Source organism: Amblyomma mixtum, chromosome 5, assembly GCF_055824585.1.
Source record: "Amblyomma mixtum isolate Tamu chromosome 5, ASM5582458v1, whole genome shotgun sequence".
Classification (NCBI taxonomy): Eukaryota; Metazoa; Arthropoda; class Arachnida; order Ixodida; family Ixodidae; genus Amblyomma; species Amblyomma mixtum.
The window spans coordinates 82,524,294-82,547,933 of record NC_143016.1 but is presented as its reverse complement, the minus strand read 5'-3'; the positions used below and the strand labels follow the sequence as shown (position 1 = coordinate 82,547,933).

At 52.4% G+C, this 23,640-nt stretch overlaps 1 pseudogene; it reads left to right on the top strand.

The window, feature by feature from the left end:
- Positions 1-49: 49 nt before the first annotated feature.
- On the top strand, positions 50-744 carry LOC149342834 (stromal cell-derived factor 2 pseudogene; annotated as a pseudogene).
- Positions 745-23,640: the final 22,896 nt, after the last annotated feature.

Sequence of the window (23,640 nt, the reverse complement as noted above, 5' to 3'; positions counted from 1 at the left end):
CCAGCAGAGCCCATAATCGAACAGCTTTCGGCAGTGTTCAGAGCACGCAATGGGGAACCTTTGGTGGATTGTGCTTCTCGGCTTGCTGTGCGGTCTTGTCGGCGAGGCCCACGGCCAGTCCCGTCTACGGTACGTGACCTGCGGCTCACTGATCAAGCTGCTGAACCGGCGCTGGGACGTTCGACTGCACTCGCACGAGGTTCGCTACTCGGGGGGCAGCAGCCAGCAGTCTGTGACGGGCACCGAGAAGCAGGACGACATCAACAGCCACTGGGTGGTCAAGGGCCAGACAGACACTAGCTGCTCGCGGGGCGACCCCATCAAGTGCGGCGACATCGTTCGCCTGGAGCACATGCCGACCAGGAAGAACCTGCACAGCCACCACTTCCCGTCGCCGCTGACCAACAAGCAGGAGGTGAGCGCTTACGGAGAGAATGGGCAGGGCAACTCGGGAGACTTCTGGAGGGTCGTCTGCAAGACGGGCCACTGGGAGCGCGACGCCGACGTCAGGCTTAAGCACGCCGACACCGAAGCCTGGCTGTCGGTCTCGGGCAAGTCCTACGGCAAGCAGCTGGGCGGACAGCTGGAAGTTTGCGGTGAGCTGGCGCCCTACGACGAGTCGTGCCTCTGGAGGACGGCCGAAGGTGTGTTCGTGAAGCCGGGTGAGGGACGCTTGCACGTCGTCAAGCACACGGAGCTGTGAAGGGACCGTCTCATGCGCAGCTTGTGACTGCATTTTCCTTGTTGTTGGCAGGACATGTATTAAACTTTTTCTTTTCATATTTTTTGTCTATTGAGCTTGCCCTCTACGTTACAGCCATGACGTAACCACAGGCGGGAAGGTAGCAGAACTTTAAACCACGCACGTTGCTCGCGGAGCCTTTGCCCCTATCATGAGACTTCCTATAAAGCCTTTCTTTCGTACTACTGCTGTAAAATATCTTTGCCATAACTGGGGCCATCCTCGTTTCCCAGACCAGTACTTGAGCAGGTCAAGATTAGAAAGAGAGTTCAATGAGGTCGAAATACGTCGTCGTTGTGGAGGGCTCCAGGATTAATTGTGACAACCTGGGGTTCTTAACGCGTTCTGACATCGCAAAAAACATTTGGGCTCCTTTCGTGCTTCACCGCCGTCGAGACGTGGCCCCCACGGCCGCGACTCGACACCGGGTCTAGGCCGAGGTCGTATACCTCGCTGGGCAGTCGAACGCCATTACACTGAGCTACAGCGGCGGTTACAACTCGCCTGTCTTTAGAACACAGCGTGACACGTGACATCGCTGGCCTTCGCAAGCCAAGCTTCCTCGAAGCCGTTCCCTTTGCTATGTCTCTACCGCCTTGGTGTGCCAGTGGATATGGCACTGGGCTGCTGATACCGAGATCGCGGGTTCAATTCCGGCCGCGGCAGCCGTGTCTCGATGGAGGCAGAACACAAAAGGCGCCCGTGTGCTGTGCTAGTGCACGTTCCCCGAATGGTCGAAATTATTCAGAAACCATCCACTATGGCACTTATTCTTTAATTTCCTCCATCATTCGTTCCCTCAGGGCGTGGCTGAGGCGTCCACCGAGAAGTGAGAAAGTTACTGCGCCTTCCCTTTCCTCAAAACCAATTTTCACGAATAAGTGCGCTCGGCTGCTGAGCACTATTCAGCCTCTCTCCGACCGTGGCGGCCGCACTCGGTGGAGGAGAAATGGTGGTGGTGGTAGTGGTTTATTTAAAAAATAAAAAAGTGAAGTAAAAGAGTGTTGCCGGCCGCGGCAATTGCTATCTAATATCTTAAGCACCCGAGCTGCAGCCGACGGAAACGAAAGGGAAAGGAAGAGGATAGTGAGGAGAAGTATAGAGGTGAGCGACAGCGAGAAAGGACAGGGTAGAGCTTTGTACACTATTTACAAAATACAAAAGTAATCAAGTTCGCGCCGCTCGCGCGCTAATGTCCAAGACATGTTTACGCAAAAGGCGTACTGGCGCTAAAAAACGAAGACAACACACACAACAGGACAGGACTGGCGCCACATGTCATGCTACAACCAACTAGCTCAAATCAAAGTATTGCTGTAATGTCCAAGCATTGTCCGAAAATAAGTGCGCGCGAGCGGCCACTGCGCACAATCACTTACACAAGAAGTAACGGAGGAGAAATGCTAAAGATCTAAATTATACCCGGGCCCCACTACACGCCCATTTCTCTTTCTTCTGAATCCTTTCCCCCAAAAGAGAGACAGTTGCTGCGCCTTTCCTTTCTGGGTAACAAATATTTCCCTTCTCTAAGCACATGGAAGTCGGCCCCACGTGACTGCCGCGACTCGGCCCTGTACGGTGAAACCTAGGAGGATATAAAAAATTGCATTAGTACACCAAAGTACTACTTAATTAGTAGTTGGTGTGCTTACTACAAGCTCCAGCAACGAGACCCACGTCTTCGGATGTGGTAGAACACCAAAGTTAGAGCGAAAACACGACTTAGATAGCAGACTTAAGTGCACCCCTGGAATTTTTGAAGCAAAAAGCTTCACTACGAGGGTCGGAGCCGAGCTTCGCGTATGCCGTATGCCGCGACCGAGTGACGTCATGCGCAGCGCACTAAACAATAGGGAGGCAATCACATGGCGACGCCTCCGAGCTGGGAACTTCGTAAACCCGGTATGGGCATATCATGTTCAGAGAGATAACAAAGAAAACGATAAGTGCAATCACTGTGACCCTCGACCACATAATCTGGGAATGCGCTAACTCCCCAGGGGCTAAAGAAAACGTAAGTTGTAGAGAAACCTGGCAAGACCTGCTGCGGAGCGAGGCCCCTGCTTCACAGCAACAAAACATCCGCCTGGCGGAAGAAGCCGCGGGGAATCAAGACCTCTTCGCCTGCTTCTAATCGCGGAGGCCCCGGCCCCCGTCACCAAGGCCTGCGTGCCGGGGACGGGGAGTAGGGGGCTTCCTTATCTGGCGGAAAATAAAGTTGATATCATCATCATCACCAGGTGGCGACGCAGCCGCGCGCTACTGCGCATGTGCGCCGCCGCCTTCTCACCGCCGCTACTAGTGAGTGAAGAAACTTTATTTCCGCCAGAAGAAGACCCGTGCCCCTCCGGGTCCACACGCAGGCGTCCGGGGAGGGGCAGCGTCGCAGCTGGAAGACTAGCAACGATATAGTCGCGCAGCTTCTCCTGCCAGGCGGGTAGCGTATCGTTGTATGCTAAGGTCGGCACTTCTGAGTATGGTCTCTCATTCCTCTGCATTATTGATTCTGCCATATCCTGGGGCACTGGGGCATCTCCATAGTATGTGTTCGAGTGTAGCGGTATGCCCGCAGAACTCGCACACCTCCGCATCCTCCCTCGTGTCACCTCCTGTCCAGCTCCTCCAGAGCGGGGATGCGAAGTTTCTAGCTTGGAGTCTTCTCCAGTCATAGGCCTCAGCCGAGCTAAGCGATCTATCCGGAGGAGGATAGATCATTTTGTTCTTTTTCTGAATGTCTGTGATGCTATTAAAGGTATTGGTTTCCTCTTTAGTGCTGAATTCGTATGAGGTGTCCACGGCTCCCCGGGGTAAAGAGGAGCGGGCGAGCCTGTGGGCGGCCTCGTTTCCAACCAGACCCGTGTGGGCTGGGGTCCAGATAATTAGAATATTGTGGGCTGGGATAAAGTCTTTTAGATATTTAGCCGCCATTTCGTGGATGCGTCCCTTGCTGTAATTTCTAATTGCGGCTTTGCAGTCGCTTACTACGTATTTGGTACCTGGCTGAGTTAGAGCGATCGCTATTGCAACCTCCTCCGCCACAAGGGGTTTTAAGTCAAGGTGTCTTACAACGCGTAACGTTCTGCCTGAGTCCCCGACGGCTACGGAGACGGTGTCTCCTAGCGTGCCTACCGCGGCATCAGTGTAGGCCACGGTTCCCTGTGGCATCTTGCCTAGCTTAGCAGCCAGCTGTGCGACCCTGCTTTTCCTTCTGCCTTTGTCGTGGATGGGATGCATGTTTCTAGGTATGGGAGCGATAATAAGATGCTCTCTTATTTCTCTTCCCAGATCTGTTCTGGTGTTCACTGTGCTATCTACGGTTACCCATTTCGCTAGCTCTAGGTATTTCCTTCCTGCGGGTGTGGATGTTAGCCTTTCGATTTGCGATGTTCTAACCGCTTCAGTCAGTTCTCTCCAATTGTTATGCAGGCCCATTTTCTCAGTATATCATTGGACGTGGAAATGGGCAGCCCTAGCGCTCGTTTGACACATTTTCTGATGATTGTGTCTAATGCCTTTTCTTCGGTTTTGTTTATTTTCAGGAATGGGGTTGCGTAGCATATCCTGCTAACGATGAAGGCCTGCGTGAGTCTTAGTTTGCTGGACTCTGAGAGTCCTTCCCCCCTTCGAGATACCTTTCTGAAGGCTCTGACGACAAGTTCAGCTTGCGCTTTGAGCTTGTCTAGCGTACTTTTGTTTTTCCCTCTTCTGTTAATATACATGCCTAGGATTCTTATTTCCTCGACAGTTGGTATCGTTCTATTTTCAAGTGTAACCTCGATTGCCGGTATCCTTTGACTGCGCTTGCTCATTGCTACAAATAGCTCCGACTTTTGCGGAGAGCAGCTGAGACACACGCATTTCGCATGCTCGTTAATGATATCCGCTGCCTTCTGTAGCTTTTCTTTCATTTCTGATTCGCCTCCTTTGTTTAGCCAGACATTTACATCATCTGCGTAGAGGCTGATGTTTAAGCCTTCTATCTCTCTAAGCTTGCGGGGAAGGTCCCTCATTACCAGATTAAAGAGAAATGGGTAGAGGACAGCCCCTTGTGGGGTTCCTCTGCATCCCATGGGGAACTCATCGGATGTGATGCCCTGAAAGGTAATGATAGCAGTCCTGTCCCTTAGGAACGATCGGATGTAGTTGTAGGTGTTTTAAGCATGAAATGCTTTTAGCCCCCGTTGTCGGCAGTGTGGTGACGTCACGCCGAGACCGAGATCCACTCATCCGGGCATTGAAATCCACTCATCCGGGCACTGAAATCGAGTCATCCGGGCACTGAAATCGAGTCATCCGGGCACTGAAATCGAGTCATCCGGGCACTGAAATCGAGTCATCCGGGCACTGAAATCGAGTCATCCGGGCACTGAAATCGAGTCATCCGGGCACTGAATTCCAGTCATCCGGGCTCTGAAACGAGAACATCCGGGCACCGTACGAGACTTAACGAGATTTAACGAGACTCTCTAAGCCCTCCTACGCGACCGGCATGCAAGCAACGGTTGGTCTCCAAACGAGTCACAAAAAATAACTGCTGCCAGTGCCTTCTCAATGTTTATCAAGATATCAGTCGCGCTGTGCGTTTGATAATGCACGGAATTATAATTTCCGATTTCTAATAACCCTGCAAAAAGCACATAAATGCCACGTACACTTCGTTGTCGTACGTGATCTCTTAGGGGCTTCGCGCATCGAAGCAAAGCTGCGCAGGTGCACAGGGGCCCGTGGGAGAAGCGCTGCGTTCAAAGGGCAAGGCATCGCGCCGAACGGGTGGTGGCGTTCCTCCCTTGCTTTACGGTGCGGTTCGGGTGTCCACCGAGATGGCAGAGAATTACTGCGCCATTTCCTTTCCTCAAAAAACCAAATGGCAAGGCATCGCGCTGAACGGGTGGTGGCGTTCCTCCCTTCCTGTACGGTGCGGTTCGGGTGTCCACCGAGATGACATTAGGCCCGTAAACATTTCATGCTCACTCTACTCTCGGTTACGGGAGAGGCAGAGATTTTTAAGCATGAAATGCTTTTAGCCCCCGTTGTCGGCAGTGTGGTGACGTCACGCCGAGACCGAGAGCCATCATCCGGGCACTGAAATCCACTCATCCGGGCACTGAAATCCACTCATCCGGGCACTGAATTCCACTCATCCGGGCACTGAAATCCACTCATCCGGGCACTGAAATCCACTCATCCGGGCACTGAATTCCAGTTACCCGGGCACTGAATTCCAGTTATCCGGGCTCTGAAACGAGAACATCCGGGCACCGTACGAGACTTAACGATATTTAACGAGACTCTCTAAGCCCTCCTACGCGACCGGCATGCAAGCGCCGGATGGTCTCCAAAGGAGTCACAAAAAATAACTGCTGCCAGTGCCTTCTCAATGTTTACCAAGATATCAGAAGCTGTGCGTTTGATAATGCACGGAATTATAATTTCCGATTTCTAATAACACGTGCAAAAAGCACATAAATTCCACGATACACTTCGTTGTCATACGTGATCTCTTAGGGGCTTCGCGCATCGAAGCAAACCTGCGCAGGCGCACAGGGGCCCGGGGGAGAAGCGCTGCGTTCAAAGGGCAAGGCATCGCGCCGAACGGGTGGTGGCGTTCCTCCCTTCCATTACGGTGTGGTTCGGGTGTCCACCGAGATGGCAGATAATTACTGCGCCATTTCCTTTCCTCAAAAAGCCTTGCGTTCAAATGGCAAGGCATCGCGCTGAACGGGTGCTGGCGTTCCTCCCTTCCTGTACGGTGCGGTTCGGGTGTCCACCGAGATGACATTAGGCCCGTAAACATTTCATGCTTACTCTACTCTCGGTTACGGGAGTGGCAGAGATTTTTTAAGCATGAAATGCTTTTAGCTCCCGTTGTCGGCAGTGTGGTGACGTCACGCCGAGACCGAGAGCCATCATCCGGGCACTGAAATCCACTCATCCGGGCACTGAAATCCACTCATCCGGGCACTGAATTCCAGTCATCCGGGCACTGAATTCCAGTCATCCGGGCACTGAATTCCAGTCATCCGGGCACTGAATTCCAGTCATCCGGGCACTGATTTCCAGTCATCCGGGCACTGAAATCCACTCATCCGGGCACTGAAATCCACTCATCCGGGCACTGAATTCCAGTCATCCGGGCTCTGAAACGAGAACATCCGGGCACCGTACGAGACTTAACGAGATTTAACGAGACTCTCTAAGCCCTCCTACGCGACCGGCATGCAAGCGCCGGTTGGTCTCCAAACGAGACAAAAAATAACTGCTGCCAGTGCCTTCTCAATGTTTATCAAGATATCAGTGGAGCTGTGGGTTTGATAATGCACGGAATTATGATTTCCGATTTCTAATAACGCGTGCAGAAAGCACATAAGTGCCACGTTACACTTCGTTCTCATACGTGATCTCTTAGGGGCTTCGCGCATCGAAGCAAAGCCGCGCAGGCGCACAGGGGCCCGGGGGAGAAGCGCTGCGTTCAAAGGGCAAGGCATCGCGCCGAACGGGTGGTGGCGTTCCTCCCTTCCTTTACGGTGCGGTTCGGGTGTCCACCGAGATGGCAGAGAATTACTGCGCCATTTCCTTTCCTCAAAAAACCTTGCGTTCAAATGGCAAGGCATCGCGCTGAACGGGTGGTGGCGTTCCTCCCTTCCTGTACGGTGCGGTTCGGGTGTCCACCGAGATGACATTAGGCCCGTAAACATTTCATGCTTACTCTACTCTCGTTTACGGTGGTAGTGAAAATATTTTAATGAAATGGTTTAGGAGGTTGTAGCCGTGGTTGGAGCTCTCAGTCCGGAACCCCATTGGCGTAGGCTGCTGTCCGGGCTCTTTCGATGAGTTGCTTTTGACTCTTTCCGTCCGAGCTGGACAGAGCTGCCTCCCACCCCTCCTGCGTTGGCTGGTTATTAACAGTGATCGCCTGATTTCGTTGGCAGGCCCATACCATATGGTACAGGTCCGCCTTCTCCCCGCAGAATTTGCATTGTGAGTCAAATGACTCCGGGTCTATGGCATGCAGTCTTCGTGGGTTGTTGTAAGTGTTGGTCTGTAGCTTTCGGAGGTGTTGTTCCTCCCCTTTATCTAGTGTCTTAGCCGGCGGAGGGTAGACCCGACGGGATAATCTTAAGTGCTGAAGTATGTCATTGTAAGTTAGTAGTGGGGTAGGAGGTTCCACGGCATCCGCACTGGGTGCCCGGGGGAGAAATGCTCGGGCTGAGGCATGTGCGCTCTCGTTCCCTGGGATGCCCTGGTGACCTGGTACCCATATTAAGTGTTTGTGTGTGGGTTGGTAGCCACGGATGTAGCTATCTTGCAGGATTTTAGCTGCTAGCGGTGCGACCCTGCCCCTGAGGTAATTGCGATACGCTGTCTGTGAATCTGTGAGAATGTATATTGAGCTAGTGTGTGTTGCAGCTAGAGCAATCGCCACTTCTTCCGCAGCCAGTATGTCCTGGCTAGCCAGTACTAGTCCGTCGACTGTTGTATTTTGGTGCACTACCGCGACGGCCGTCATTCCCTGCTCGGGACCCGCAGCATCGACATAGAACACGCCCTCGCGCCCGCCGTAGTGTCTTTTCATGGCTTCGGCTCGTGCTTGTCGTCTTGACTGGTGAAAATCAGGGTGCATATTCCTGGGTAGTGGAGCTGCCTTGAGTTGTCCTCTCCATGAGGCTGGGATGTCGGTTTTGGTGTCTAGCTGTCGGGGGCAATTGATGTTTAAATCACTCAGGACTTGTCGGCCAGTTCGAGTTGTGGAGAGCCGTACCACCTGCGCCGTAAGGTGTGCCTCTATCAGCTCATCGATCGTGTTGTGCACACCCAGTCGCAAGAGCCGGTCCGTCGATGTCGCAAGAGGGAGTCCCAGGGCCTTCTTGTAGGCAGTTCTGATTATGATGTCGAGGTTTTTGATGTCACGCTTCTTAAGGCGGAGGTAGGGCGCTACGTAGACGACGCGGCTTACAACGAAAGCCTGCACCAGTCGCAGAGTATCGTCTTCTCGCATCCCCGATTTGCGCGTCGTTATCCTGGCGATCATCCTGGCGACTTGCTCGCTCACGAGCCGTAGTTTCTGGAGGGCAAGAAGGTTGTTGCCGTTGTTATTTATGTACAGACCCAGTATCTTCATGGTCTGAACTTCCTTGATGGGTGAGTTGTCTACGCGGATATTGATGGTGTCTTGATTCTTGCGTTGACGGAAGACTAGCAGTTCGGATTTTTCGGGTGAGCACGTTAGTCCACACGCCCGGGCATAATTTTGAACTGTTGTCGCCGCGGTTTGTAGTTGTTCTTCAATCATTCCCATACTTCCCGTGGTTGTCCAGATGGTTATATCATCAGCGTACAGGGCGTGGCGTATGCCCTGTACCTGATTGAGAAGAGGTGGGAGATTTAGGAGTGCAATGTTGAAGAGAAGTGGGGATAGTACTGCCCCTTGCGGAGTGCCTCTCGTGCCCATCTTCACTTGCGTTGTGTGTTTTGAGCCGGTGCTGATGTTGACGGTTCTGTCCGTAAGGAAATCGCAGATGTACGAGTAGGCTCGCTGTCCGCAGTTCATGCTGTGGACGTTGTTGAGGATTGTGGAGTGTTTGACATTGTCAAACGCTCCCTTGAGGTCAAGTGTTAGAAGCGCTCGGTTACTGTTTGTGCGTGCGGGATCAATGACTTCACGTTTGATTTGCAGAAGCACATCATGGGTGGACAAGTGTGCCCGAAATCCAAACATCGTGTGTGGCAGTAGCTCATTGTCCTCAAGATAATTGGAGAGACGGGTGTGGACTGCCTTTTCCATGAGTTTGCCTGCACACGACGTGAGGGATATGGGGCGCAGGTTTTCAATGCTGATTTTCTTGCCGGGTTTGGGAATAAAGTGTACATTGGCTGTTTTCCATGCTTGTGGAATGGTGCCGGTACGCCAACATTCGTTTATGTAATCCGTGAGTTGCTGCAGAGCCTCCGTGCCGAGGTTGGCCAGAAGTCCGACAGTAATTTTGTCTTGTCCCGGGGCTGTGCCTCGGCGCATATCTGCTAGTGCTGCAATGATTTCCTCTGAAGTGAAATCTCTGTCTAGGACTTCGTTCGGTTCCCCACGGTACTCCTTATTGTAGGGTTGTGGGTCTCGCGCGGTGCAGATATAGCGACGCGTGAGTTCATCCACGAGTTCATGATCCGTGCCTTGAAAGCTGTGTAGGGCTCGATGCAAATTTCTGTGTTGTTCACTCTTCGCTTTCGGAGGGTCAATTAGGCATCGCAGAAGGTTCCATGTAGCCTTGGTGTCTAGGCGGCCTTTGAGGGATTCGCACTTCGTTAGCCAATTGGTGCGAGCGAGGTCCCATGCGTATTGGTCTGCTTGAATAGTAAGCTTGGCTAATCGAAGTCTTAGTTTCCGATTGTGTCTTTGTTTTTTCCACCGTTTTATAAGACTACGTCTTGCTTCCCAAAGGTGTAGGAGGTGGTTGTCAACAGCTGGGTGGTCCTCCGTGGTGGCAAGAGACTTTGTGAGCTTTTCTTTAAGGTCGAGAATGGAAGCCGCCCAATCTTCGTAGCTGGTTATTTGTTCGGATGTGGTTAGTTTGGTGTCCTTTCTGAATGTCTCCCAGTCTGTAATTCTGGCTTGCCCTCGTGGTTTGCTGTGCTTGTTGCTTTCGAAGATGGTCTGCAGCACGTAGTGATCGCTGCCTAGGGTCTCTCCTGTATTGAGCCACTCATAGTTGCGGGCATTGCGGATGAGCGTGAGGTCGGGAGAAGTATCCCGCGTTACGCTGGTGCCGACTCGCGTCGGGTGCTGCGGGTCCGTGAGTAGGGTCAGGGCCATGTCAGCGATGGCGGATGCTAGTTTTCTGCCTTTCGTGTCTTCCCTGGGGTATCCCCATAGGGGGCTAGAAGCATTAAAGTCGCCAACTATAGCTAGGGGAGCTTTTTGGGCTTCTCTTAGGGCTTTAAGAAAGATCACGTCGAAGGCTACGCGGTGCTGTTTGGGGCGACTATATATATTGAGTATATAGGTGCCCTTGCTGTTTCTGTGCTGTGGCAGTATTTTTATGAAGGTATATTCAATGTCGCTGTCTAGATTAAGGTCTACAGTTATTGCCGTGCATGATTTGTGGACCAAGATGCATGTCGAGGGATTTGTTTGATGTGTTGAGTATCCTCTGATCTTAGCCTCCATATTCACTTCTTGCAGGGCTATTATTTGCGGCGTATCGGGATGACAGTCTATGTATTGCTGTAATGTTTCCCTCTTCCGTTTTAGTCCCCTGCAGTTCCACTGTAGGATAGTAAGTTTATGTCTACGTTGTGGAGCCATGCTGAACACTAGAAACTTGTGCCTCATCATGTGGTGCGCCCTCAGGTTGTAGATCTGGCTGAGTGCTTGGCAGACGACGAGTTCCCATTTTACCCTGCAGCTTTGTGCCTCTGTTGTGAGAACCATCTGATAATTCCTGAAGTTTGCGGTCAATTCTGATCTCCTGCGATTGCATCCTTATTAAAACTGGTTCGAGGTTTTCCATCATGGGTTTAATAACTGATTCGAACATACTTTTGATTGTCGTCTCGATCATAATTTGTAATTTATTTTCAATGAGGTCTTGAATTGTTTTTTCCAAGCGAGTGATGCGTTCCTGGGTTTGGGGGTGCTCTGTATATTGCTGCTTTAGTGCCTGCGATGGTGGTGCCTGCGGAGTTGGTGCCTGGTGGGGTGCGTCTGGTGTAGTTGCTTGCCTCTCGGGGGTGCTAGCATCTAACTGGTGTGGAGACGGAGGGTGTAGCTCTGCCCTATCTTCTTCCATCGGACATGCCTGTTGCGTCGATGGAGGTAATGTGTTGTTTGGATTGACTGCGATGACTAACTGCTGTTTCAATGTGCTATTTTCTGATTTTAGTTGTTCAATCTCTGCTTTAAGTCGTTTGTAAGCCAACGCTTCGGGGGAGGAGGCAGCTACATCTGCCCAGCTCACCTTGCTGCCGTTGCGCTGCTCCTTGTTATGGGGTCCTGTTGTCTTCTCGGCTGGACGACTGCCGTTGTTGTGCGACACATTATCGGTAGTCCCAGGTCCATTGCTTGAAGAGCGTGAGCCGGGTGGTGCTGAGTTGTTGCTGGACTGGTCCTGGTGGGTCAGTCGGTCCCCGCTGCTCGATGGACCTCTGCTGCCGGACCGGTTCCGAAGCCTGGATCTTGACCGGTGGTTGAATTCTCCTGTCTTGGGCTTGGTTTTTTGTGATGTTCGGTACTTGTACTTGCACTGATTCGACCCCATGGGATGTGGACCTTCGCAGACCGTGCATTTGGGTTGGCAGTCGTGGGATTCTGGAACATCTTGCTGACCGCACTGCGGACATCGTGACTTCGAAGGGCAAGGGCAAACATCCGCCCGGTGTCCAAGTTTCCCGCACAGTGCGCAGGCTGGCGTTGTTTTCTTGTATAGGCGTACTGGAACCGCTTCACCATAGTAGAAGACGTGAAACGGAACCTTTCTTCCTTCAAACGTGATGGCCGCCACGTTGGAGGAACCTAATTTTCTCACGCTCACCACTGGTGCGTCCGGGGAGCGAAGCGCGTTCGTGATGTCTTCGTTGGAAACCCTCGGGTCCACTTGTATTACTCCTTTGCAAGTGTCGTCGGAGGGGCGGAGGTAGGAGTACACTGCCTGTGCCTTGTCCCCAAGCTGAATTTCGTGAATTGCCAGGATCTTTCTGATTATTTGGGCGTCTCGCACCCCGACGACGATGATGTTCTGTTCCCATATGGGCCAAACGCTGAGCTCGGCTGAGCCCTTGTCGACGCCAGCAGCAATGTGCAAGGCGTTTCCGACCGCGTTGCTTCCCCTGAATTTGCTGAGATCCAGCGTTCCTTTAGGTTTGATTATGATCACTGCATCTTGCTTGTCCAGACGCGGCTGCGGAGGAGGCTTCCAACGCTTGACTTGCGTGCGGGGCGTCTGCTGCAGCGGCGTATCCCCTGCCGCGGTGACGCGTCCATCTGGCGTTCGACCTTTTTGCCGTGCCGAGTGGTTGTCACGGGCTGATGCGCGTTCCCACTCTTCTATCTTGCGTTGGATAATCGCCTCCGTAACCTTGTCGAAAACTGGGGTTTTCGCCTGCGGCATGGTGACAATCTGCATCCCCTCCGGGTCGTATCCCATCAGGGTCGTCATGGTTTGCGGCAGAATTTGCCCGCGGAGCCGGGGGTGGTGGTGAAAACATTTATTAATCATAGAGAGAGGTGTTGGGGGTCGTGACCTGAAGGGTCACGCCCTTACAACCACTAGGTGGGATGCCTAGTCAGGCACACCATTGGCGTTTGCCGCAGCCCGGGCGCGCTGCGTTAAGGCCCTTTGGACCTCGAGGGTGCAGCAACCGGACAGGGTCGCCTCCCAGTCCTCTCGGGTGGGGTTCGGGATAGGGGGTAGGGATGGGTTCTGCTGGCAGGCCCACACCATGTGGTAGGTGTCAGACACCTCCCCACAGTGTAAGCACCGCCCGTCGAATTTAGGATCGAAATGCTTTAGAATTGCCGGGCACAACATCGTGTTGGTGAGCAGGCGCAGGAGTACCCGCTCGTTGTCCTTCCCCAGCCCTTTGCATGGGGTGGGAAGAGTTTGGTGCGTGGATTTGTAATAATCGCATATTTCCTTAAAAGTGTAAATCGGATTGAAATGGAAGTCCTGGTCGGCGTCGGGTCCCGTGGGAAATGCCCGGAGAGAGAGCGCGCGGGCGGCGGCGTCGGCTGCCTCATTTCCGTGGACGCCTTGGTGACCTGGAGCCCAAACGATAGATCGGTGCGCGGGATCCGAGTCTCGGCTACAATTTTGGTAAATACGATAAGCTAGGGGAGTAACCCACCCTTGCGTGACGTTTCGACAAGCCCCTCGTGAGTCGGTGATTATGTATTTGGAGGAGGTGTCAGAGGCTGCCAAAGCGATGGCAACCTCTTCTGCGTGAATTGCTGACTGGGCCTTGAAAGTAAGGGCGTCTACTGTTTTACCCTCGTGAACGACCGCGGCCGTGTACCATCCCCTAGAGTCCGGGCCGGACGCGTCCACGTAGAAGACTCCTGGTTTGCTCCGAAAATGGCGGTCCAAGGCTTCCGCCCGCGCCAGGCGCCTGCCATTATGATCCTCTTTGGACATATTGGTGGGGAGAGGCCGCACGTGGAGGGCGCGTCTCCAGTGTACGGGAAGGCGGCATCTCTCCTCTGTGAATTGAGTGTGCTGGATGTGTAGTCGGGCTAAAAGGCGGCGACCCGACCCTGTCTTTGTGAGACGAGTGTATTGGTTGTTGAGGTGGGCCTCCCGAAGCTCCCTAAAAGTGTTCACCATCCCCAGTGCCATAAGGCGGCTGGTAGAGGTAGAAACTGGGAGGTCCAGCGCTCGTTTCATGATTTTGCGGAGGATGACCTCGAGGGAATCCTCCTCCTGTTTCCGCAGGTGGAGGTAGGGAGTCGAATGCAAGATTCGACTGGTCACGAATGCGTTCGCCAGCCGCAAGGCGTCTTTGCATCGTAACCCACCGCGCTTGTTGGAAACCCGGCGGACCATGCGGCCCACCTGGTCCCCCACCTGCCGGAGCTTGGCGAGTGTTGTGTCGCAGCGTCGCTGGTTGTGTATGAAGAGTCCAAGGACTCTGATTTCCTTGGATTCGCGAATGGGACCGCTTTGCAACGAGAGATTGATTTGGGTCGAGCATGTGCGCGAGGGACGTAAATGCACGAATTCCGATTTCTGCGGGGAGCACTGCAGACCACAGTCTCGAGCATAGCGATCCACTATGCTGGCGGCCGTTTGCAGGCTAGTCTCCATATCCCCCAGGCGTCCTTGCGTAGCCCAGATGGTGATGTCGTCGGCGTATAGCGCGTGCTGGACCCCTTCGACCGCACCAAGCAGGGCGGGTAGGCGCATCATGGCAATGTTGAATAGCAGAGGGGACAGCACCGCGCCTTGTGGAGTCCCCCTCGTTCCGAGCAAGAAAGGTCCGTGCTCTTCGTCCTGTATTCTGATGTAGGACAGTCTGTCCGTGAGAAATTGTTTAACGTAATTGAAGGTATTGGTGCCGCAGTGAGTTTGACTCAAATGTGTGAGTATGACCTCGTGAGTTACGTTATCGAACGCTCCTTTCAGGTCGAGCGCAAGGACAATTTTATCGTTGTGGGGGTGTGTAATGGGGTTCAAGATTTCGCGGTCGAGTTGGAGCAGGACATCCTGTGCGGATCTATGTGGGCGAAATCCGAACATGGTGTCCGCGAAGGTGTTGTGTTGTTCGAGGTACTCGGACAGCCGATCCCGCACCATCGTCTCCATCAATTTTCCCACACACGAGGTGAGAGAGATGGGGCGGAGGTTGTCCGTGTCGATCGGTTTGCCGGCCTTCGGGATGAAGGTGACAAGAGCCGTCTTCCAGTCAATGGGGAGCGGAGTTTCCCCCGTCCAGATCGCATTGATGTATTCTAGAAGGCACTGGTACGCTGATTCAGGAAGGTTCGCCAAAAGTTTGACGGTGACCTTGTCCCGGCCCGGCGTGGTGCCCCTCTTCATTTTGGCCAGACCCGCCCGCAGATCGTGAAGCTGGAAAGGCTTGTCCAACTCCGAGTTTTCCCTGCCGGCGTAGGAGTAGGCCGATCTGCGGGCGTCCTGCGTTGTGCACAGGTAGCGATCCCGGAGTGCCTGTGCCAACTGCGTTGTATTTCCTTGGAATGCGTGCATGGCTTTGTGTAGTCGCTTCTGCGTTTCTGTGCGGGTATGTGTTGGGTTGATGAGGGCTCGGAAGAGCCGCCAAGTGTTGCGGCTCGACATCTGCCTCGCCGCCGTGTTGCAGCGATCTACCCAGTTGGAGTCAGCGAGTTGGGCCGCGTACTCTGCTGCCTGCCGGGTGAGGTCCGCAATGCGCGCTTTGAGCTTCTTGTTGTGTTTCTGGCGCTTCCAGCGGCGCGTGAGGCCGCGGCGCGCTTCCCAGAGGTGGAGGAGGTGGTTGTCCACGTCCGTGACCACCTCTGTAAGCTGTATCTGCTTCTCGTGGGAGCGAAGGTGCGATATGACTGACCGGGACCAGTTTGCGTATCCTTGCTCTGTGATAGTCGTGTTGGTGTCGGATGGCAAATTTTTGCGAAAGGTGGTCCAATTGGGGATGCGTGCTAGTGTGGTAGGGCGCTTTAGGGGGTGTGTATAAACAGTGGTGTTGATGATGCAGTGGTCGCTGCCGAGGGTATCCTCGGTGTTGATCCAGTCTGCGTGTCTTATGTTACGAGTGAAGGTGAGGTCCGGGCATGTGTCTCGGGTCACCGAGTTGCCTACGCGGGTAGGAAATGCCGGGTCGGTGTGGAGGGTGAGGCGCAGTGTGGACGCCAGCTCCGCCAGCATGCGTCCGCGCACTTCCTCCTTACGATAGCCCCATAGCTGACTAGGGGCGTTGAAGTCGCCCACAATCAGTAGGGGGTCGCGACCCGCCTCTTTAAGTGCACGGCTAAAGAGGTCCGCGAAGGTCACTCGCTTCACTTTCGGGGAGCAGTATACATTAAGTACGTGCAGGGGAGGATCCGATCGGCGAAGGGGAAGTATCCTTACCATAGCGTACGAGTACGGTATGTTGAGATCGAGGTCGATTTCGGTGGCTGTGTACGACTTGTGTACGAGGAGACACGACGAGGGGTCTCGCTGGAACGTCACGTAGTTAGTCAATTTTGCCGCCGCTCCTGGCTCCTGGAGGGCGACCACGGCGGGTAAAGCCTCGAAAGTTTCTAGGTAGAGGCGCAGGTTCGCGCGTTTCTGCCGAGACTTGAAGCCTCTACAATTCCACTGCGTTACGGTTACCAATGTGTGTGTTTTCGGACGCGGAGCCGCGGCGGGCAGCTGAGTCGTGGCCTAACTGTTAGGCTTAGCAACTCGCGCGATCCGCTTGGTCTTCAAATTCTCGAAGGATTTGAGAAAACGGTCCCACCTGAACAAGGTTGGGTGGTCTCCTCGTTGTTCTGGAAGTGTACCAGATGGTGTCGCAGCGCTTCGGCAAATGCTTCGGGAAAGGATCATAAAATTCGGCGGAGCCGACGTGAGACACGTCCGCTCTTCCCGACTGCTGAGGCGCGTCCTCTCGTTTACGGGAGAGGCAGAGATTTTTTCCTACAGTTATCTCATTTAGCCCATCAAGGATGGCGTCATGGCTGACATTGTCAAAGGCTTTGTTAAGATCTATACCTAAGATCGCCTTCAGGTTGCCGAGGTCCAGCTGATCTACTATATCTCCATAGAGTCTTAGCATTGTATCTTCGGTGGTGAGCCCAGGCCTAAATCCGACGATTTCATCTGGCCAGAGGCCGATTATCCTCCATGTGTTTGGTCAGTCTGGTCAGGATGACCTTCTCAAGCAGTTTCCCTAAACATGATGTTAGTGAGATCGGCCTGAGGTTCTCCAAGCTCGGAGGTTTGCCGTGCTTGTGTATAAGCGTGATCTTGGCTTTCTTCCGCTCCTCGGGGACAGCGCCTGCTTTCCACACTTGGTTGAGATACCTAGTGAGGCTATTTATTGATTCTTCATCCAGATTTCTCAACATTCTGTTCTACTCTGTCGAGCCCCGGGGCTGACCTTCGTTTTAGCTTCAGCAGTTCCATCCTGACCTCGGCTCTTAATATGGGGGCATCCAACTCCTCATTTGGTTGTCCCTTATAGTCGTCATATTTAGCGGCCCCATGGGGAGCAATATACAGTGACTTGAGCGTGTCAATAAGTTGCTCATCTGTGCCATTAAACTTATACCTAGCTTTTATTTGCTCAGTTCTCATAGATTTATTTGGGTCTATAAAAAATTTGAGCAACTGCCATGTACTGGATTTTCCCGTGCCTTTCTCCATTTCCTCGCATCTATTGTCCCATCTCTGAGATTCCAACTGTCGAGCATACCTTTCTAATTCTACATTGTGTCTAGCTATTTCCCTCCTTAGGTTTCTGTTCCACCTTTGGCGCTTCAGCTGGTTATTTAGCTGTTCCTTCCTTTTGTACATGCTGAAGAGCCTGCTGTCCATTCTATCTTGGGAGTCATCTACCTGAACCCCCTCAGTTGCTCTTTCTACATGCTCAAGCAGCGTTGCCGTCCAGTTCTGGATACAGCTTATGTCACTATGCTCATGTTCTTCTCTGATAGCTCTGAATTTATACCAATCCGTAAGCTTCTCTTGCCTGTAGGTTGTAGGTTTCACGCTGACTTTTCTGCTGAGCTCGAGCTCCAGCAGAAAGTGATCGCTACCCAAATCTTCCTGTCGGTTCCGCCATTTCACAATACCAGCGTTCCTACATAGCGTAAGGTCGGGAGATGTGTCCGCTGTAACGCTGTTACCAGTCCTCGTGGGACAGGAGATGTCATTGGCTATGTAGAAATTGGCTGCTACTATATCATCCAGTAGGGCTTGACCCTTGGCTACTGCGCGCGCTCCTCTCCTCCCTGCCGTTTGACCTTTCGTTGCAGCCGCGTGTTGCCCGCGTCACAGCCGGCAACCCTCCTCGCCGCATTCCTGCGGGCAGTTTTAACCGCGCCCATTGCCCATTTCGGTCTCCTCCGCCTCCGTACATGCAGTGTGTGGACGGCCGAACGCCTCCACCGTTATCGTGGTGCTCCCAGTGCATTGTGCGCGAACTGCGACAGCCATGACGTCAAACCAAGCGTAACTGAAGCTTCTCGCTTGTATATCCAGGCTTAATCAGAGCTAGGCCACTGCCTAATTTTTTTAATGGCTTCCGTCACGCTCCATTTTAAGGCATTTTCTCATCTTAGTCATATAATATTTATTCTGACTGTTGAGTTTATACTTTTTTTTATCACCGTGAATCTAACGAATTGTGCAAACCGGTTCTGCCTTTTGTTTTTCGGAGAAATTTATGCTGACCTTACGCAACACTAATCTGAACAAAAAGCACGCATTCCAAGCGGCACATACCCCGACACATACCCCTACGCTTCCCTCCCCGGGGCTGCACCACCAAACGCCTCTTTTATACAACCGCTATGAGGGAATGCGAGATCACACGCTGGCACTCAAGCTTGCTGACCAATAGCTTTACAAAATAACCTTAAGACTATTGCGTAAAGTGCTGTTGCCACTAAAGCCCCATCATAGCGAGTGATAGAAACGGGCAGTCGTGACTGGCATTTCAAAATACAGACAGGTATGCTTAAACAGGTGGGCACTGAGACTTGTACCGCATCCCTCAATGATTATGAATTCGCGGATACCTAATGGAGTTCAAAATGTTGCTACCATCACTGCCAACTAACTGCAAGTGCTCTCTAAATTCCAACTCAGAAGGCATGCGTCAATGCTCAAGCCTTGGTGGTGTTTTCTGTATCTGCGCTACATCTGTGTGTCTAAGAAAATTATCAAAAAGCATACATTTTGCATTGATTTCTTGTAACGCGTGAAATTGTTATCCGAATTTGCACACTCTTTGAAAGAAAAAAATTGGAGGACGCTTTAGCATCGCCTGTCAGAGTGGAACGCGACAGCGTCTTGCTGCGCTGCCAGGGTATAGCCAGGGAGTCCACGGAACGCAATCGCCCGTTCGGCGCGTCAGCTTGCCCGTTGGGCAAAGCGAAACTTGGTTTTAAGGCGAAAGCCTTTAATGCCTCATCGTTGTAAGCAGGAGCTGTCGACAGAAATTTCACGCTTTTCAATTGGTCGAAACGGTCGCGACGTCACAGTGCGCGAATTTCGAACGGGGCCAATTGTACTTTGGCTACCTACCATGCAACCAATTAAAGGGATCGTATAGTAATGCTCCAAGTAAGTTTGACTGAGTTTAGTTAATTGCTTAATTAACCAATTAGTCTAGTTAACCTTTCTAGTCAGACCAGATAAATCAATAAAACCGAAGGAAGGGAAAACTTTATTTACAGTAATGGTTCTTCTGCGGTTTGGGGGCTTCTTCAGAGACGTCTTGGTTTAACCCCCAGGAGCCTTCTCTGTCGAAGTCGTCCGCCTCTAACCAGTGGTCGGTTGCCCTCAGTCCAGGGCTCCGCTGGCCACTGCCGCCCGTTGAGCTCGCTGTACCAGACCTTGTTGGTCTTCGCAGCGGTCGCTGGACAGCAGAGACTCCCACTGCTCCGCACTCGGGTTTTGTATTTTGGGGACCACGTCTATGTTTTGGCAGGCCCATGTGATGTGGTATAGTGTAGGTTTTTCGTCGCACCAGGGACATTTGTTCGTGTATATCGTAGGGTGCATTTTGTTTAGTATATGTAGGTTTGGGAAAGAGCCTGTTTGTAATTGTCTCCAAGTGACAGCTTCCTCTCTGCTGAGAGATTTGTGCGGTAGGGGATATCGCATTCTTCTGCCTCTATAGTTTTGTAGTATGGCCGAGTATTCCCTGGGTGCTGGCGCGAGTTCCGCGGTCTCGTCGGAAGCTCGGAAAGTAATGTATCCTCGAGCTATCCTGTCGGCCTCTCGGTTCCCTGCAACCCCCGTGTGCCCCGGTACCCACACAATTTTGTGTAGGATCTTGTCGTTTTGTTCTTCCCGGTTTTTAATTCTGTCACTCGCTGCGAGGAGTATACGGAGCGCGTGACGACCTATCCTGCCATTCATGTAATTTCGGCAGGCTGTTTGAGAGTCCGTAAGTATTGTTAGTGACCGCCCGGTTCTATAGCCCTCCGCCACCGCTAGAGCAACGGCTACTTCCTCGGACTCTGCAGCTGTGCAGCCTCGGAGAGACGCGCTGGTCATTTCGCGTAAAGACGAATCGACCACCGCCGCTACAGCGATTTTGGTATCTCCTCCTCTCCAAGACGCGTCTGTATACACGGTCGTGGCTTGAGGAGCGTATGTTTTCTCGATGAATTCGGCCCTCGCTTCTCTGTAAGAAATTGGCCGAGCTCGGGAATCGAGCCCCGGTCTCCGGAGTGCGAGTCGAGCACGCTACCACTCCGCCATGCCAGCTCAATGGTTTGGAATGAACAAAGGTGCATCTAGTGAATACGGTGTCTTCGTTCACTCCCATCTTCCATTCCCGTTACGGCGAGGTTTAGGTGTCAACAGAGATATGAAAGACAGATACATTTCCTTTCCTCAAAAACCAATGCACCGACGAGCAAGGTGTATTTGACCGCGTTTAAGATTGGTCCAAATTGTCGTGACGTCACCGCGCGCGAATTTTGACGGGTGTCCACCGAAATATGTGAGACAGTTACTGCGCAACTTCCTTTCCTCAAATACAATTTTCGACTAGTGTCTACTGAGATATGTGAGACAGTTAATGCGTAATTTCCTTTCCTCAAATACAATTTTCATCTTCTTCATTACGGGTCTTTCTTCTTTCCCTCACACTTCCTCCCCTCCTGTACGGTGCGGCTCAGGTGTCCACCGAGATGGCAGAGAATTACAGCTCCATTTCCTTTCCTCAGAAAGCGTTGCGTTCAAAGGGCTACGCATCGCGCCGAACGGGTGGTGGCGTTCCTTGGACACTGTGGCAGCGCTACAACACGCTGTCGCGTTCCACTCCTAAAGGCGAAGCTTAAGCGTCATTAATTGGCAGTTAATTAATGCACCAACAAAATGTGCAGTGAACAATCGCGTAGCAGAATGCAGCACTCAGGCTTTCGCCTTTCACCACTTTAGCTGCTAAAGTTCCTCGAAATTTTTCTTTTGTTGCGGAAGCTTATAGGTGTGTGTGATTTCGCGGAGCCCCGGAGAGCCCCAACTGCGCATGCGCGAAGAGCGAGTGTGAGACAGTTACTGCGTAATTTCCTTTCCTCAAATACAATTTTCATTTTCTTCATTGCGGCCCCTCTTTCTTCTTTCTCTCCCACTTCCTCCCTTCCTCTACAAACGGATGACGGGTGTTCACCGAGATATGAGAGACAGTTACTGCGTAATTTGCTTTCCTCAAATACAATTTTCATTTTCTTCATTACGGCCTCATTTCTTCTTTCACTCCCACTTCCTCCCTTCCTGTACAGTGCGGTTCAGGTGCCCACCGAGATGACAGAGAATTTCCTTTCCTCAAAAAGCGTTACGTTCAAAGGGCAAGGCATGGCGCCGAACGGGTAGTGGCGTTCCAGTTCCATGGACTCCCTGGCAGCGCTACAACACGCTGTCGCGTTCCATTCCTAAAGGCGAAGCTTAAGCGTCATTAAATCGGAGTTAATTAATATTAGTCATTAATCAGTAATTATCCATTAATTAGTAATTTGTCATTACTTAGTAATTAGTCATTGTGTGTGACGTCATCCAGTGCCACAGAGGCAGTCAAAGTGATGCCGAAAACGCTTTCGCCTCTACGCACTTTAGACACTCAAAGTATAGTGTGAGATATGCCGCCGCCGCTGCGATTGACGCGCCGTTGCTTCCGCAATTCTACTCGGGATGGCCGTTGTTCAAACCACAGGCAATTTTTAGCATGAAATGCTTTTAGCTACCGTTGTCGGCAGTGTGGTGACGCCACACCGAGACCGAGAGCCAACATCCGGGCACTGAATTCCAGTCATCCGGGCACTGAAACGAGAACATCCGGGCACCGTATGAGATTTAACGAGACTTATACGTGATCTGTTAGGGGCTTTGAGAGAGGGCCGCTTAGAGCAAGAGGGGAGCTCCAGGGCGAGATGGGCCTTGCGGCTGAAAGACTGCTTCCGCGCCGTCACAAGGATGGCGCTGCGGTCCCACACTCACACGTCTTGCGGAAAGCGATCACTTTTGCGAGTGATACGCCACAGCAGAAGACTGCTCGCCCTAGGGTGCCTCGATGCCAGCGCCGCCGTACAGGGTGGAGACAACATCGCGGGCTCCGCCATATTGAATCACACGGGATCAGCTGCGCTAACGGGTGTAACGGCGCCACTCTTACTTTCGGCGGGCGTGAGAGTGCTTTTGACTGGAACAGTCTTTTTCACCAACATCGCACTGCGTATCTTTTCACTCATAATAGCCATTTTAACATCCGAGGTCGAAGACGTAATTGCATGACTTAATTTTACAGCCCCAAGTGGTCGAGGTTGAACATTTACTGTTCTGTCTGTTGGTTTGAGAAACGCGCTAATATTTTAAAGATCTGTTGCCGGGCAGGTGCTGCTGCTCCTTGCGGATAGAAGAAATTGCTGCCTCTTTTTTTTCACCATATTTTGGATTTTAATTCCCACGTTCTGTTAACGCCCGCGTGTCGTCAGCCGCTCGAGCGCTGCGGCTGGTTTCGCTATCGTTGCGCGGTCTGTTTCCGCTTCTTCTGCTCGCAAAAACTGGTGTCTGTTTGCTTTCTAATCTTTCAAAGGGTAACTGCGAGTTGTTCGCCCGTTTATTGCTCACAAGGGCGCAATTACATTGGTTATGGGGCGGGCGGTGGTATATACAAATGATGCCGCCGTACACCGACGTTGCCACTGCTCCTGCGTTTTCTTTTTCGGGGCCAAAGAAAACGAATCACCCCTCGTTGGCGATAGCATAAAGGATTATTGGAAGTTTCTCACTCGTTTCATTTTTATGAGGGGCGCACAACCCGGCCCCTGCAAAGGGGCTGAGTAAGACGGAGGAGCGAACTTTAAGGCGCCTGCAGACAGGTACTCTACTCTGTCCTGCAATCTTAAAGCATTACGATCCTAACACGGATGGGTGATGTCCACACTGTGGGGAGACCTGTGATATCTTCCACATGGTGTGGGCATGTACTCAAAATCCCCACCTCCCCCCTTCCCCTACCCCTTCCAGAGAGGCATGGGAGACTGCCCTTCTCAACTGCTCCTCGCTTGAGTCCCAAAGGGCTCTGGTGAAACGGGCTAGAGACGGGGCATTGTCATGCGGTGTCCCGGACTAGGGACGCCGACCATGTAGCGTGGCCACTCTGTGGCTCCCAAACTCTATTTCAGAAATTAAAAGTTTTCACCACCACCACCACCACCACCGAATGTCCTTGCGTGCGCACGCATGCACACTTCGCTTGTG